The sequence below is a fragment of the Ambystoma mexicanum genome, chromosome 1q, assembly GCF_040938575.1.
Source record: "Ambystoma mexicanum isolate Mex_15411 chromosome 1q, UKY_AmexF1_1, whole genome shotgun sequence".
NCBI lineage: Eukaryota > Metazoa > Chordata > Amphibia > Caudata > Ambystomatidae > Ambystoma > Ambystoma mexicanum.
In genome coordinates, this window is record NC_090922.1 from 159,976,743 (window position 1) to 159,991,478 (window position 14,736).

Sequence of the window (14,736 nt, forward strand, 5' to 3'; positions counted from 1 at the left end):
AACAATGAGACCATGTGTATAGCCGATTGTGTTTAGTAAATGTGTCCAATGGGATTAGAGAGTGTAGGGGATGATTAGATTTCTTTGTATAGGGTTAGCCAATGAGGGTTGTGGCATGACTTTGTAACTGATATGAGTCATTATGTAATTTATGTAAGGTTGTGTATAAAAGCTGGGACTTTGTTGAGCATGGGAAGGAATTGTTCGTTTTCAGCTTCACGAAGCTGACTAACCTCTTCCAGCCGTTTGCATGTACTTAAAACTCACTTTCCTCACAACGTGCCTTCACTCTCTTGTGGAGTTACTGGGCCTCATTACGAGTACGGCGGTAGGGGGTTAACAGCACCGGTAAGGATGCCGGTGCCGTTAACCCCCTACTGCCGCATTCCGAGTTCCCTTAGCGGGTCCGGCTAAGGCCGGCTGGTTTTACCAGCCACCCTTAGCGGGACCCGCTAAGGGACCAGGGAGCTAATAACGGGCCCACTATTTGCCGGCCTGTTATTAGCTCCTTCCCCATTCCCATTGAGCCCTATGGGGTCTCGAATGGGAATGGGGAATGGTTTTCAGAATGGGGACTTACCGGGTCCTCCACGGTTGGAATGACCCGGTAAGTCCCCATTTTGACTACCCGGACACGGGTTTGGAGGCAGCCATGGCGATAATAGCGCCATGGCTGCCTCCAAACTCGTAATGACCCCCACTGTCTTTTTGTGCCAGGTTTTGGCTTTACCCTTCCTAAGAACCAACACTAGTGCAGTCTGGCCCTGTATGCCTCAAGGAATAGTAGTATTGGCACTAAGATACTCCTGTTATAGATGTCCATGGATTTCAGTTCTGAAACAGTTATTTTTCAATGTCATCATATATTGCTATTAATGTCAATGCTATCACTACAGGTTTCTGGAAGGTAAAAAAAAAAAACAAGGTCCAGTAATGTCGCCATGTAATTGTGACTGCGTAAATCTTAGAGGGCCTCATTACGGGTTTAAAACAATGCTCATGGTAGTGCCACCAAATTCAAGCACAGGGTAACAGCAATTCTCTGGGTTAGTGTCCTCCAGACTCACTGGTTATTCCCCATTTTGCTGTCCGACTAGACTCCATTGGGGCCTTGGAGTATTTTTTTAAATTTTCATTTGGTTATTTATAAAGCATAATACAACCCATCTGGCATCACATGCAAGCTGAGGCTAAACAAAGGCAGAGCATCATACTGAAATTGAAAGGTTAGTCTTTTGAAATGTTTTCAAAACATATGAAGATGATTGGTCGATCTTTTATTCTTCCTTCAGTAGCCGTATGTGGTAATTCCCGCATAGAGCAATAAAGCCATTGGAAGTGGCGGTAACACCTGCGCTTACAAACAGGTGGTGATTAACACATAGGAGGGGCGATTCATAGAAAGATTTGCGTGGTGCCAAGGGAAAAAGTATACCTTGCGCCACGCAAAACTCATGTTGCCGATTCATGGATCTGACTTTGCATGTGTCTGCACTCAATTTGTGCTGGTCCTTTCCTACATTGTGTGTTGCTGAGCGCTTTGCGAGACACACTGCACAAAGTGTGGGAAGGGCCAGTGCAAAGAAACAAATTAGGGGGTAGAGCATGCATATTCTACATTTGTTGCGCAAAATGAGGAAGAATGAGGAATAACGTGGGTGTGGTGAGGGACGTGCGACATAAAAAAATAACATGCCTAGTCAAGTGCAAACATAACCCAATCCATGGATTATGGCTACTCCATTCCCTGCGAACAATACAGCTCATAAAACACATCTACATAGAAATAGTCATACAGACTGATAAAAGTGCAAGTTCAGTTCAGAAAAGGTGCCAATCTCACCTCAGTCCTTTTCCCTTGAGAGTTTGCTCCAGCTGTCCCCAATCATGTAGCAATGCACTTCTCTGTAGGTATTCAAACCAGCCTACACTGTTAAGGTGTGGCGTGCAGGCATTCCACAGCCCTGTGTCCTTGCATAACAGCAACCAACACCCCCAGTAGAATGCTTCAGAAGAAGGTAAAACACAAGGTCAGAACAGGTAACACATCTCTGCACCCAATGACACTGCACCCTTTGCATCCCCCAGTGCCATGCAACAACTGCAAGCAATGACTCACCAGCCTCCCATCTCCATGTTACCCTCAACACCCATGCAACTGGACCTGCTCATCACAGGCCAACACACATAAATACACCCAACACAGTGAACACATCCCTGGCACCATACCCTGTGCTGGTCTTGTGAAAACGCATTTTGAAATGCATTCTATGTATGGTGGGTTATCATGAGATTAATCCATTGTCATGATGAGATTAATCCATTGCATTCATTAGTCATGATTTAGGCATGGATTCATTTTGAATTTCGTTTAGAATAGGCCATGTTGATACTATGCTTTTGGTATAAACTATAATGGTTCCATATATGCTGATGAGCCATGTGATTTGTGTATACTTGTCATTTATAGCACATTGTAGCTTAGCTTTTAGGCTCTAAAATCTGCCCTGTCTCTGTCCATTTCTGATGGCTTTTGCCAAGTGCGCAGAGAATTGTTTTTCGCAGGTGTGCACAGTGAGAGAAATGTTTGATAACATTCTTCAGTACTTGGAAGACAACCAGTTACTCCTTGGCACAGAAATACGGCCTCGGCTGGCTGACTACATGCAGAGAGAAGGTTTTTAGCTGAGTAGGAGAAAGAATGTTTTGGGTTCTGCAAATGAATTGTCTCAAGAGCGAAGACAGAATTCTTATACAATATGCTTGTCCTTAGAATGTAGAAATGTCACTATGACTAGTATGGTTCAAGCCATAACAATGTAAGCACATAGATAGACATATCCTGTTTTCTATGAAATTCTTACTGAGCACATATGCCATGAGAGTGTGTCATAGCACCACAATCCTAATGTATAACTGGGGGGTTTCTGTTGAGTAGAGGGAAACGAGATCAGCATCAGATGAGATGGTAGATGCAGATGCAGACGAGGGGAGTAGGAGTGTTTGGTTGGAGACTCTCATCAGCAGGGTTAGAGAGAGCTGTATGGGGACAGAGCAATGCTAGAGCTAGTAGGGGTTTTGCTATTTGCTAATACTAGAGAGAGAGAGAGCATTGTTAGAGATGCAGTATTTTAGGCTCAGCTGGTCTGAGAGCTGGAGTTACAGGAGAAGCCGGAAGGGCTGGGGCAGTTGCATTTATGCTTAGAGAATGCTGATTTGCTCGCTTATGTAGTGATTAGTGACAGGCAATGCAAGGCATGAATAAAGATGTTTGTTTGCTTTGAAATGAACCGAATTCCCGTGTCTTTGTGATTCTGCCATTCTGTTTTTGTTTTCATAGAGATATCACAGTGCACACCATTTTTGGTTTCACAGAATGGCACCCGCACGTGGGCCTTCATGGAGAAAATCGTGGACGATGAGCAGAGAAGGGTTCTGACTGCCAAGTAGATGGAAGTTCGTTGCAGCAGCTGTTCTGATCCACTTGTTGACTGAGATTGTCTACGGCGAAGGTTTTGAACACCACGTTATATGCAGCTGTGATAGCTGATGCTGTTTTTGCATCTTAGTTTGGAGAAGGAGATCGCCAGACACAGTAATCGGGGAATTCGTCTTTGATGGGAGATCGCAACTCTCTTTGGAATCTTTGGAATTTGGTGAGCATGCTCCACACACAGAGCCTAGTTGTTTGACTTTGAAATCCGAAATTTATTTGTTGATCCAACTTTGTTTCGAATTGTTTTGAAATGTGCGCGCATATTTGCCAGGCTAGAACTACTTGTTTAGAGATGCCTGAAGTTTGTTTGGAAACTTGCACGAGTTGTGAGGCTTTGTTTGTTGAGAATAAACCCACAGGGTTAAATGATGAAATTGTGAGTCCATACCTTAGTGGCCTTAGAGCAATAAGGGATCGACTGGAGAATATGTTAGAGAATTGGGAAGTAGTCCCAGAATCAGTGCACCAGAGAATGCGAATGCATGAGATAGGGGTGGCCCATGAGGAGAAGCAGTTACCTAGGGCGAACTCGAGTGTGTCATGAGAAAGTGTGTCACAGACATGTTCCATTGACAGTTCAGTGGTTCGAGATAATACTGTGTCAGCAGGGCAACAGAATGTATCTGTAGAAGTTACATGTATGCCACAGTTTTGTCCTGTGTTAGAAGTAGTACACATTGTTGTTGTGAGTCCCTTTGTAGAGAAATGCCACTTGCAGAAATCCCATTGTGGAGATAACCTGATTCAGGGCAGTTCTGATGATGTATACTTGACAGAATTCCAGCAGAGAAATGTTTCTACACTGTTCTTAGCATTGCATTCTAATTTGATGGGGAGAAGTGAAACAGTGAAGCTATTTGATATTAATTGTAATGGCACAACTCTGCCAGCTTGTGGGGCGGGTGACAATATTTTGCCCTACAGTTTTGAGATCTATTTAGAAGACAAATTGAAATTGAGCATGAATTCTGCACAGGGAACAGGCTTTGTTGTGCGGAATGCATTGGGCTATGCTGGAATGTCTCAAAGATACACTGACAGTACTTGCAGTTATAGTAGAATGCAGGTTGAGAGATTAGAGCTGCCACAATATTGCACATTGTTACTAGCAGCAGTATGCCAGGATGGGACCGTTAGTTCCCTGAAAGATCTTGCAAATGCAGGAGACAGAGTTTCTTTGAAAGAGTACCAGTTTTGTCAACATGGAGAAATCCATGGAGGTTTCTTGTTGAAAGAGGGAATGAGAATGGCCATAGAGATTGTGCAAGAGAGAATGCATGTTGCATCAGCATTTATAGAGGAAGAGAATGCTTTTGTCACTTTGCAGCACCACACAGAGTTGTTTGCAATCTTGGAATTTTTGATATACGTTAAGAGATTGTTTTATTTGCGTACATGAAAGATTGGAATGCTACAGCAGTTGCATTATGCAGTGAATCTGAAGGCACAATGCTTCACAGAGTTGACATCAGCTTGTTTTGTATGACAGACCTTTGTCAGTTCCTGAAATGCTATACACTGAAGGGGAATGGGCCGACGCTGAGATTTTAGCATTGCTGTCTGAAGGACAGCCACAGTTTTCACCTAGTCTATTCAGTAGTGTAATGAGAATTGAATAGCTTTGCTTTGTTTGAAGACAACTTGATATATGACAATGACTGATACAGCACTTTTTTCTTGTTTTCTCGAGTTACATCTGATGTGGGATAAACTTGCCGATCGCTCCAGACTGACCTGTCGATCCAGATTGACCCAGACTGACACAGACTGGCCTGACACTGAACATCTGTGCCATGCGATGTTGCCGAAAAGCAGAGAAATTATGCGGAATGCCATTGAGGCCTTGAGGTCAGAACAACATATCCGTTCTGTCCCAAGAAGTATGTGGGAGAAGCCCATGTAACATGTGCTTTGAATTGCTATGCTTTGCTTTCTTTTTCAATACACATGCTTTATAGTTATGCATTATGAGCACTAGGTTGAGATATTTAGCTGTTTGCCATTTACATTAATTGCTATGCATCTTTTAGAATAATGTTATTAGAATGAATGCACCACATTTTGACACAATTTGCTTTCAGTTTTCATTAGGATGCTGCCAATGTATGAAATGCCAGAGCTTGTCTAGCTTGTCATAACATGTGCATGTTTTCCAGAAATCTGACACGCTTGTCAGCTAGGTATGGTATGTTTAGATTGCCAAAGAATTGCCTTGCATTGAGAGACTATTGCACTGTTATTGCCTTAGTATGTCTGAGAATTTAGCTACATTATTTGCTTTCGTATCCATGTTATGACTGACACCTGACACTATCTGTCTAAGTATGAGAATTCCTAGGATGTCTTATCTCATGATAAAAGGATGGTTTATGAAAACGCATTTTGAAATGCATTCTATGTATGATGGGTTATCATGAGGTTAATCCATTGCATTCATTGGCAATTATTAAGGCATGCATTCATTTTGCATTTCGTTTAGAATAGGCCATGTTTATACTATGGTTTTGGTATAAACTATAATGGTTCCATATATGCTGAAGAGCCATGTGATTTGTGTATACTTGTCATTTATAGCACATTGTAGCTTAGCTTTTAGGCTCTAAAATCTGCCCTGTCTCTGTCCATTTCTGATGGCTTTTGCCGAGTGCGCAGAGAATGTTTTTTCGCAGGCGTGCACAGTGAGAGAAATGTTTTGATAACATTCTTGAGTCCTTGGCAGACAACCAGTCACTCCTAGGCACAGAAAGACGGCCTTGGCTGGCTGACTGCAGGCAGAGAGAAGGTATTTAGCTGAGTAGGAGAAATAATGTTTTGGGTTCTGCAAATGAACTGTCTTGAGAGCGAAGACAGGATTCTTATATGATATGCTTGTCCTTAGAATGTAGAAAGGTCACTATGACTAGTATGGTTCAAGCCATAACAATTTATGCACCTAGATAGACATATGCTGTTTTCTATGAAATGCTTACTGAGCACATATGCCATGAGAGTGTGTCACAGCACCACAATGCTAATGTATAACTGTGGGGTTTCTGTTGAGTAGAGGAAAATGAGATGAGACGGTACATGCAGATGGCAGATGCAGATGAGGGGAGTAAGAGTGTTTTGTTGGAGACTCTCATCAGCAGGGTTAGAGAGAGCTGTGTGGGGCAGAGAAATGCTAGAGCTAGTAGGGGTTTTGCTATTGGCTAATACTAGAGAGAGAGCATTGTTAGAGATGCAGTAGTTTAGGCTCAGCTGGTCTGAGAGCTTGAGTTAAAGGAGAAGCCGGAAAGGCTGGGGCAGTTGCATTTATGCCTAGAAAATGCTGATTTGCTCGCTTATGTAGTGATTAATGACATGTTTGCTTTGAAATTAACCGAATTCCTGTGTCTTTGTGATTCTGCCATTCTGTTTTTGTTTTCATATAGATATCACAGTGCACACCATTTTTGGTTTCACACTCTGAGTGTCATGAACCAATCTGTACACCTGGCTCCCATCCACAGCATTTTACCCAAAATCACTTTCTCAATGTGCATTTGCATGCAGTGCATCAAAGTAAACTAATTGGACAGCCTTGAGGTGTCCTGTATGGAAAAAAGATAAGTTGACAGCCATGATCTACCCAGTGGCACCAAAGAGTGGGGTAGCACCGCTGTCCATCCACTGGCGTGCCCTCAATGCCTTTGAGCATTTCCCTTCAGAGTTGGATGCGCTCTCTGTGAGGAACTCTGCAGAGTAGAGTTGCTGGCACACTGCATCAGAGGCAGGTGCACAATGGCTGCTTTATCACCCCTGGATGGCCAGGGCACTGTGCCTACGTGCCTGCTCACCTAGACATGCATTGCAGAGTTAAATAAAGACTTTGTCAATTAAACCTGAATTGAACTGTGAAACATGACAACCATGGTTTACTGCGCAGTGTTGTCTGTTTGTCTGGGGTGTGTGTCTGGTCTTGCAAAGCTCCATTGCATTTACCAGCTGCCTGCCCTGCCAAGGTACCTGCAGCCAGCCCCCTGCACCATAAAACCAGTGAGGCATTCACTCCTAGGGCCATGCACAGGTAGTTGTGCTGTGCCCGGAGGCCAGGGCTTTGCTTGCTTATCATGCTCATTGGAAAGGCTATCTTGTGCACTGGCCTGAGCTCCATGATAGCTGGGGGTGCTACACCTGCCCTGAGCACCTGCCTTGAACATGGAATGTCCATTTGCCTGGCCAGCAATGGACCTGGCGCATCCTGATGGAGTCCCTCTCCCTCCCTGGAGGGAAAGGCGCAAAGATGCCCTGGCCAGAGCACCACTGCGGCAACTCATCACCCCTGACCCTTATGTGCCTGGATCGCATATGAGTCTGCTTTCGCCCCTGCCCAGCGGGTCCTGCTGTCCTTTGTCCAGGGGGGCACATGGACATTCCTGCCCAGGACCATTGGATTGCATTGCACTGCAAGATGGCTGGCATCCTCTGGAAGACCAGATGGCTGGCAATTTCAAAATTCCATTTCAATTTGTCCAGATGTAGGCAGGGCACATATGGATAAATCTCACTGTGAGGTGGGGTTGACACCAACAGGCTGTAGACTATAGGTTTGCTTTAAGAAGGATGGTTTATTACAGGATTTTCTCAAGGTACACTAAGATGCATTACATTCTCTTCATTCACAGGATCCTTCTAATTCCTCTTCCATGCTTCTCTGTGGTATTCCTACTCCTCTCCGATACTGTTCATCGCATAAGCCCAGGTATAGTTCTTCTGGTCCCACACAACCTCCTCCTTCAAAGGCTAATGAAGGAATGATAGCACATCAGTTTCATGCTGGTCCTTTAAATCCCAATTGGTTGAACCCCTAGGAAGTTCCCACCCAAGCTGGCAATTGAAAAGGGCTGACCTTGTGGATTTTTCCCCCTTTTAAACTACCCATATGGTTTAATTTCTGTTGGCCCAAATAAGCTATTGGGTGTACCCCGTCTCCCCTTATAATTACAAGAATCTAGCAAAACTGTATATGCACGTTGATTTGTTCCCCCTATCCAAGGAGACACTATTCCTGGGATCCCCATGTCTGTATTTCTTTTTATTTCTGTTGGAACGACTGTGCCTTGCTGAGTTGGACTGGCTTCGCCTCCCTGTCCCCAGGCTGGCCTGAGCGAGCATCTGTAACAAATTCCCTCGGCGGTGACCCACCCTTCCCTAATGTCCCGGCAGCTCCCTGCTGCGACTAATGAGGCACCCCTGGGGGACCGCATTGGGTCAGAGCTGCTCCTCCTGCCTCCCGACCCAGCCATCCCACCTCTGCAGCGATTCCTTGTGCTGGCAGAAAACCTGCCATACACTGTGTCCACGTTCTCCGGGCTTTGTGAATGTTGTGGGTTGGCATTCCATGTGTTGTCCGTGACAGCATCCCACTTGATGCTCTGGCCAACAATGGCATCAGTACCCTGCTTGGGCTCCTTTGCGGGCTTCCCAGTAGGGTTCTCACACCCCCCTTTTTGAAAAGCATACATTCAAGAAAAGTGGTAAAGAAAAGAATCATTGTATACATTTCACAAAACCGTAGACCCATTATATTCAAGTAACTGTTGCTGAATAATGTCCATTCAAGATGTTTCCCAAAGTGTGCAGACAATATTAGGCAAGAGAATTCCACCTTGGGAGATGATATTTTCACAATACATTCATTATTGCTGTTACTACGTGTTTCAAGGCATAAAATCCCTTCATCGGGTAAATATAATCTGTTTTACTAGGTTTCAAAAAAAAAAAAAAAAAGAAATATTTGTGTTTGCTGGTAATTATTATTTAATTGCACCTTAGTAAATTATAGATGAAGGTAAACTCGCTATTCCTAAACTCAATAGTGTGTCAATCACTCAACACGAAAATAATATGTATTTGTTGTAAATCAATTATTTACTATGGTGCAATTAAATTATAATTACCAACAAATCCAAATATTTACATGTTTTCATTCTTTCATGGAATCGAAAGAATCCTGTGACATCGATTCAAGTCACTATCTCCCCAAATTGGGAGTGGCCAATTAGGATGCCTGCTGCCTTCCCTGGATATTGAGGCTGTTTGTCAGGGTCGCTCACTTGAACTGAAACATGGTTCACCATTACCTGTGAACACCATGGTAGGCACAGGAAGCTGACTGCCAGACATCAATATGTATGTTTTCCATCAATGGCAAGCGCAAACTGACCAGGTGTAGCTACAGTAACTGAATATAGTTCTAGGTCTGATTAATGCACGCATCCCAGGAGGTCAGCATCTGCTGGAATGAATTAGCTGTAGATCCAAGGAAATCAACGTAACTGAGCCAGTCATCAAAGGGGACATCATTCATTCAGTCATCCATTTGCACTGTCAGCATACTAGCCATGTGTACAAACATGTGTATGGCTCACTCATTGAGACAAGCATATGCCAATGGCTGGATCCTCACAGTAGCTGCACCTGACTGAGCATAGCAATGGGTGTGCCGTGCACCCACCTCAGGCTGATCTGCATGCCTTGGGGACCTCTGGGGGACAAAAGCATGAGAGAATGCAAATCCCCAGCACTTGAGGATGGACAGGTCAACTACACATGCACCGGCAGGCCAGTCTGTAACGGGGGTGGTGTTAGACGGGGATAGATTGGCCTCAGGCACAACTGGAAGTGGCAGGGGGTCACGTCACGTGCCTCCACCAGTGTGGTGACAGGGATGTTTTTACCCACAGAATGGTCATTCTGAACTGCTGCACATACGTGCACCGTGGTGAAGGCTGAACAGCACGGCCAAGAGGACATGCACTGGGGAAAACAACACCCCACCCCATTCACTCTGAACTGACCACCAGTGAGCTTCCAGGATGCTCAGTCTCTGCCTGTAAGGGAAGACACCCATGTAAGGGGGGCCACTCGAGGGGGCATACCCTCCATACAGTCCCAAGGTGGGTGCCACAGTTCAGGACCAGGGACCAACCAAAACGACAAGGATGTGTTGCATGCATAAATGGACTGGGTCCCCCCTCTGGCAACAACAGGAAGGTCAAATCAAAGAGTGTGAGCGCCAATGAATACACCAAAATAGAAACTCAGGAACAGAGTAATCACTTGCAGTGAAGTAAACACATTGCCACCAGAGTTTGTCATGCACTCTGGACTCAGGGGTTAGTCTGCTCTGGGATGCAGGCACCATGTGGGGGCATTGATGGCAGGCATACAAGTCGGGCACACCCACTGTCAGGTTGCCTGGGGGACTGTTGGGTACCCATGGATGCAGGGGAGGAAAAGGGACAACAATAATTGCGTGGAAGCGCTCGGGAGTGAAAGTGCAAGTGGGGGAGCTGATGGGAAGGATGAAAGAAGGCATAAGGAGCTGGGGAAGGAGGAGACAGAGGGAAGAATAGGCAGCTGGGAAGTGGAGAGAGAGAGAGTGGAAGTGGGGAGCAAGGAGACATTTTGCTGGTGGGGAGATGATGGGAGAGAAGGGGGCTTTTAGAGTAGTTGAGGGCTGAGAGAAGGCGGAAGAGAGGAAGACAGAGACAGAAGGAGAGGAAACTAAGGAAGCATGGGAAGAAAAGCCGGAAGGCACACTGATGAACAACAGTACAGATTGGGGGTCAAGGAGGTCAATAGGGGGAGAGGGTGAAGGACAGACTGGGAAAGAAAGGCCATCTGCTAAAGGGGACTCCTCAGTTTCGCATCCCCCTAACCACAAGGTCAACACACCACAGCAGGCATCCCAGAAAGAGACCCAGGTCTGCAATGCCCATGCATATAAGCCTATGGCACCCTTACTCCAGACATAACTCAATGAACCTACCGCCCCTTTTGGACACAATAGTTAATGTGCAGGTCATCACTACCCAGCCGTCGCGTCCCCCTCAATCAAAGCCCACAGCCAGCAACACACACATAAAAAAATGATCTTTTCTCAATGGGAGCTTTGAGGGCAGCACATCCCAAGAGTTGAAGATGTGATTTATGTGGATTACAAAATGTATGCCTATCCATCCTTGGGTAAGCTGGAACAGGACTAGTACTACAGATGAAAAAGGTTTTGGTGGAGTTCTGTAAATTCTCGATCCTCCCATTGATCAAGTATTATTCATCAAAAGTCATTCCTGTGTTCTGTATGGGTTGGAGACTAAGACAGGGCTGTGGAATATGGACTGGCAAAGGCTGGAGGGGCTAGTATGGAAGAACGTTCTCAGCCTCCCTATGAGTCTCTCTATGTGTAGCCTGCGATGATTCGAACTGGAGTTACGATCACTAAAGATCCAAGCAGATTGGAAATTGACATCTCTCTACCGTCTCATTATTACTGCTCAGGAAGGTACTCTATATTTTGACATAAAAGCCCACATAGAGGCCCGAAAAACGAAAATGCTGTCATACCTGGAAGAAAGGGTGAAGGAGGGTTGATCCAAGCAAACACAGATTTGGAGACTTTGATCCATAATACGTTGAATGCCAGAAAGGCCGTGGATGAGATGGACTGGATCATCACAATTAACAATATGGGCTCTCTCTCACCAGTAAACCTTTTTTGAAAGCCGATAAAAGCTGGGGTTTATTGCAAAATATCTTGTAAAGTTCCCGGATTGGATGATTAGAATGAACTTCCTCAGAATACGGCTGAATATAGCTCATACTTGGAAGGTACTGACTAAAAGGGGCCAAGGGGAGTTTACTAACAGCTTATGCAATGGGAGCAAAAAACCAGCTAACCAATCCCTAATGCAGGCCTTACCGTGCCACATAAACAATATAGTTTGGTGAGAAATGTGGACACTGTTAAATGAATAAGGTTACAATCTGACAATGGTCCAAAATGATTTATTGGTGGCCCTCTGTAATAACACATGTTTAGGCACTTAATCTGTGCCTTTCTCAAATCAGGGCTGATCTAATCATTACAAATACATTTAGACAAACATGGATCACATATGAAAATCAAAAGTCATATTTTGCACAAATCATCAATTGTGAGACATAAGAATTAATAAAAAATAGTGAAAAATCAATTAAAAAAATCAATAAAAAACAATAAAGAAATGAATATATGTAACAATTTGTTGGTACTGGAATAGTTCAAAATGCATCCACATTTTAGAAACCAAACAATTAATGTAAAACACAACCATTTAAGGACGTAAAATGATAAGGACCGAGATTCGGGAAGGGGATCAGAGAGGTGTATATGGGTTAAAAACAGGTGAGAGAAAGGAGAAGAAAAAGAAAAAACACAGCCATAAGATTGAGCAAATCTTTTGCATTGATACGTTCTGATACCAACAAATTGTTATATATATTCATTTCTTTATTGATTTTTAATTGATTTTTCACTATTTTTTATTAATTCTTTTGTCTCACAATTGATGATTTGTACGAAATATTGATCCATGTTTGTCTAAATGTATTTGTAGCGATTAGATCAGCCCTGATTTGTGCCGAAACACGTGTTATCACAGAGGGCCACCAATAAATCATTTTGGACCATAATCAGATTGTAACCTTATTCATTAAGCAGTGACCAAATTTCTCACCGAACTATATTGTTTATGTGATGCAGTAAGGGGTGGATGAAATACACCTTTCTAACCTTTTTCAATGGAGTAGAGGAACTCAAGGTCTCCGGTTTTCCTCATTCACCAATGCGACACGTTCAGAATTAAATTACTTGATGCTGGTTGCGGAGGTACTCTAGGTTGATATCACCCAAAAGGTTCCTCATGTGCAACAATCCCTAATGCACTTGTTAGAATGTGAGGGGACTTGGGCTGCAAGGACTTCACTATTTGCTCGGTTCAGAGTTGGTGAGGAGCGTTTTATCCCTGAGATGTTCTGGGACAGATGAATTACCGGACAGAACAGTGCCCTGACGAATGCAGTGGTTCAGGTTTTGGAAAGGTTTAACATTGTGTCTCAAAAGACTAAACAAAAGGATAGCTATTGAGAAAACGGGTGGTTCCCAGTGTTCGAAACATATGGTGAAGCTTTGCTATTAATGATTGGTACTTGAATCTTGTTGTTGATGGCTGATTATGAGGGCCCCTCTTCCCTGTACCAACGTGGATTTAGTTTGGAGATTCTTTGCCACTGTTTTGCCTTCTGTTTTTGGTCCCCACCTCTTTGGTTTGCTAATTAACTGTTGTGTTTTATTTTTATATAGGGGAATTGTTTGTTTTAAAATTCTATGTAAATTGAGCTTATTGGCTATGATTTTAAGTGGATGTAAATAGAATGTGGATTTGTGTAAAATGTGTTGAACTAAATACAATAAAAAAAATAAAAAGAAACCATGGGTGTAGTGCAAACACTTGCAGGTACTACACATGAACAGAAGCTGTGTGGAGAGGTGATGTTTCACATGCATGTGCCTACAACATACAGTCACATACACTGCAGTCACTCGCTATGCAAGATTTGAACAACAATTTTGAAAAGCAAAGTCATGCAGTACATTAAAGATGACAAAACATACAGAAAACCAACAGTAAACAACAAGTGACTTGTATGTGTAACACAGGTAAAGGCTGTCATGGGTCCACATGTGCCAGGCAGCACAAATCTAAATGGTCCTTGTGCGCTAAATCGGTCGTATGGAGTGCAGAGAGACATACAGACAGACTGCCCTGCCATCTGTGTACAAGTCAGCTAATGTACTTCTTTTTGGCCAGGGAGCCTGCTGTCCCAATAAAGTTGGACTCCTGAAAACCAACACAGGCATGACATGCAGTGCAACACTGCCATGGGCCGGGAGGGTGCCCCCAGCAGGGCAATCTGTGCTGGGACATTGCATGAAGTGTGGCCTTTGTCCATCTTGGGGAAGGAAAGAGCCAGGTTTTGAGTGCCTTCTGGAAGGTAAGGTGCTCCTCCACTTGCCTAATGCTGAGTCAGAGGGAGTTTCAGAGTGTGTGAGCCTGGATATAGAACAAGGTACCTCCAATTTGAGTGGAATTGAGTGAAGGGATCTCAAGGAGGAGTGTAGAGCCTGATGTGAGGTTTCTGTTGTGTTGGTAGCCTGTGAGTCGGTGTTGGAGGAATTCAAGGCACATCTTGTGGAGGGCACAGTTGGTGATGCAAATGCCCCTGAAGGTGATGCATCTGACAATGGCAAGCCAGTGGAGCACCTGGAGTGCATGAGGCATGTGTTCCCTGTGTGTGTGAGTGGAAGGATGAGGCAGGCTGCACTGTACTGGGTCTGTTGTAGCTTTATGAGGTGATAATTATAAGTGTTCTTTTATAACTTGCTTAATACCAGCAAG

General features: G+C 44.1%; 1 protein-coding gene across 7 annotated transcripts in view; it reads right to left on the reverse strand.

The window, feature by feature from the left end:
- LOC138526024 (galactoside alpha-(1,2)-fucosyltransferase 2-like) overlaps positions 1–14,736 on the reverse strand; it is a 200,142-nt gene that overhangs the window by 102,335 nt on the left and 83,071 nt on the right. For 6 of the 7 annotated variants that reach the window (XM_069636345.1, XM_069636353.1, XM_069636338.1 and 3 more), the window contains one exon: positions 1,844–2,006. The exons of the other annotated variant lie outside the window; for it this stretch is intronic. The gene's annotated coding sequence lies outside the window, so the exon portion shown is untranslated. The remainder of the gene's footprint in view (positions 1–1,843; positions 2,007–14,736) is intronic. 7 annotated transcript variants of the gene reach the window in all.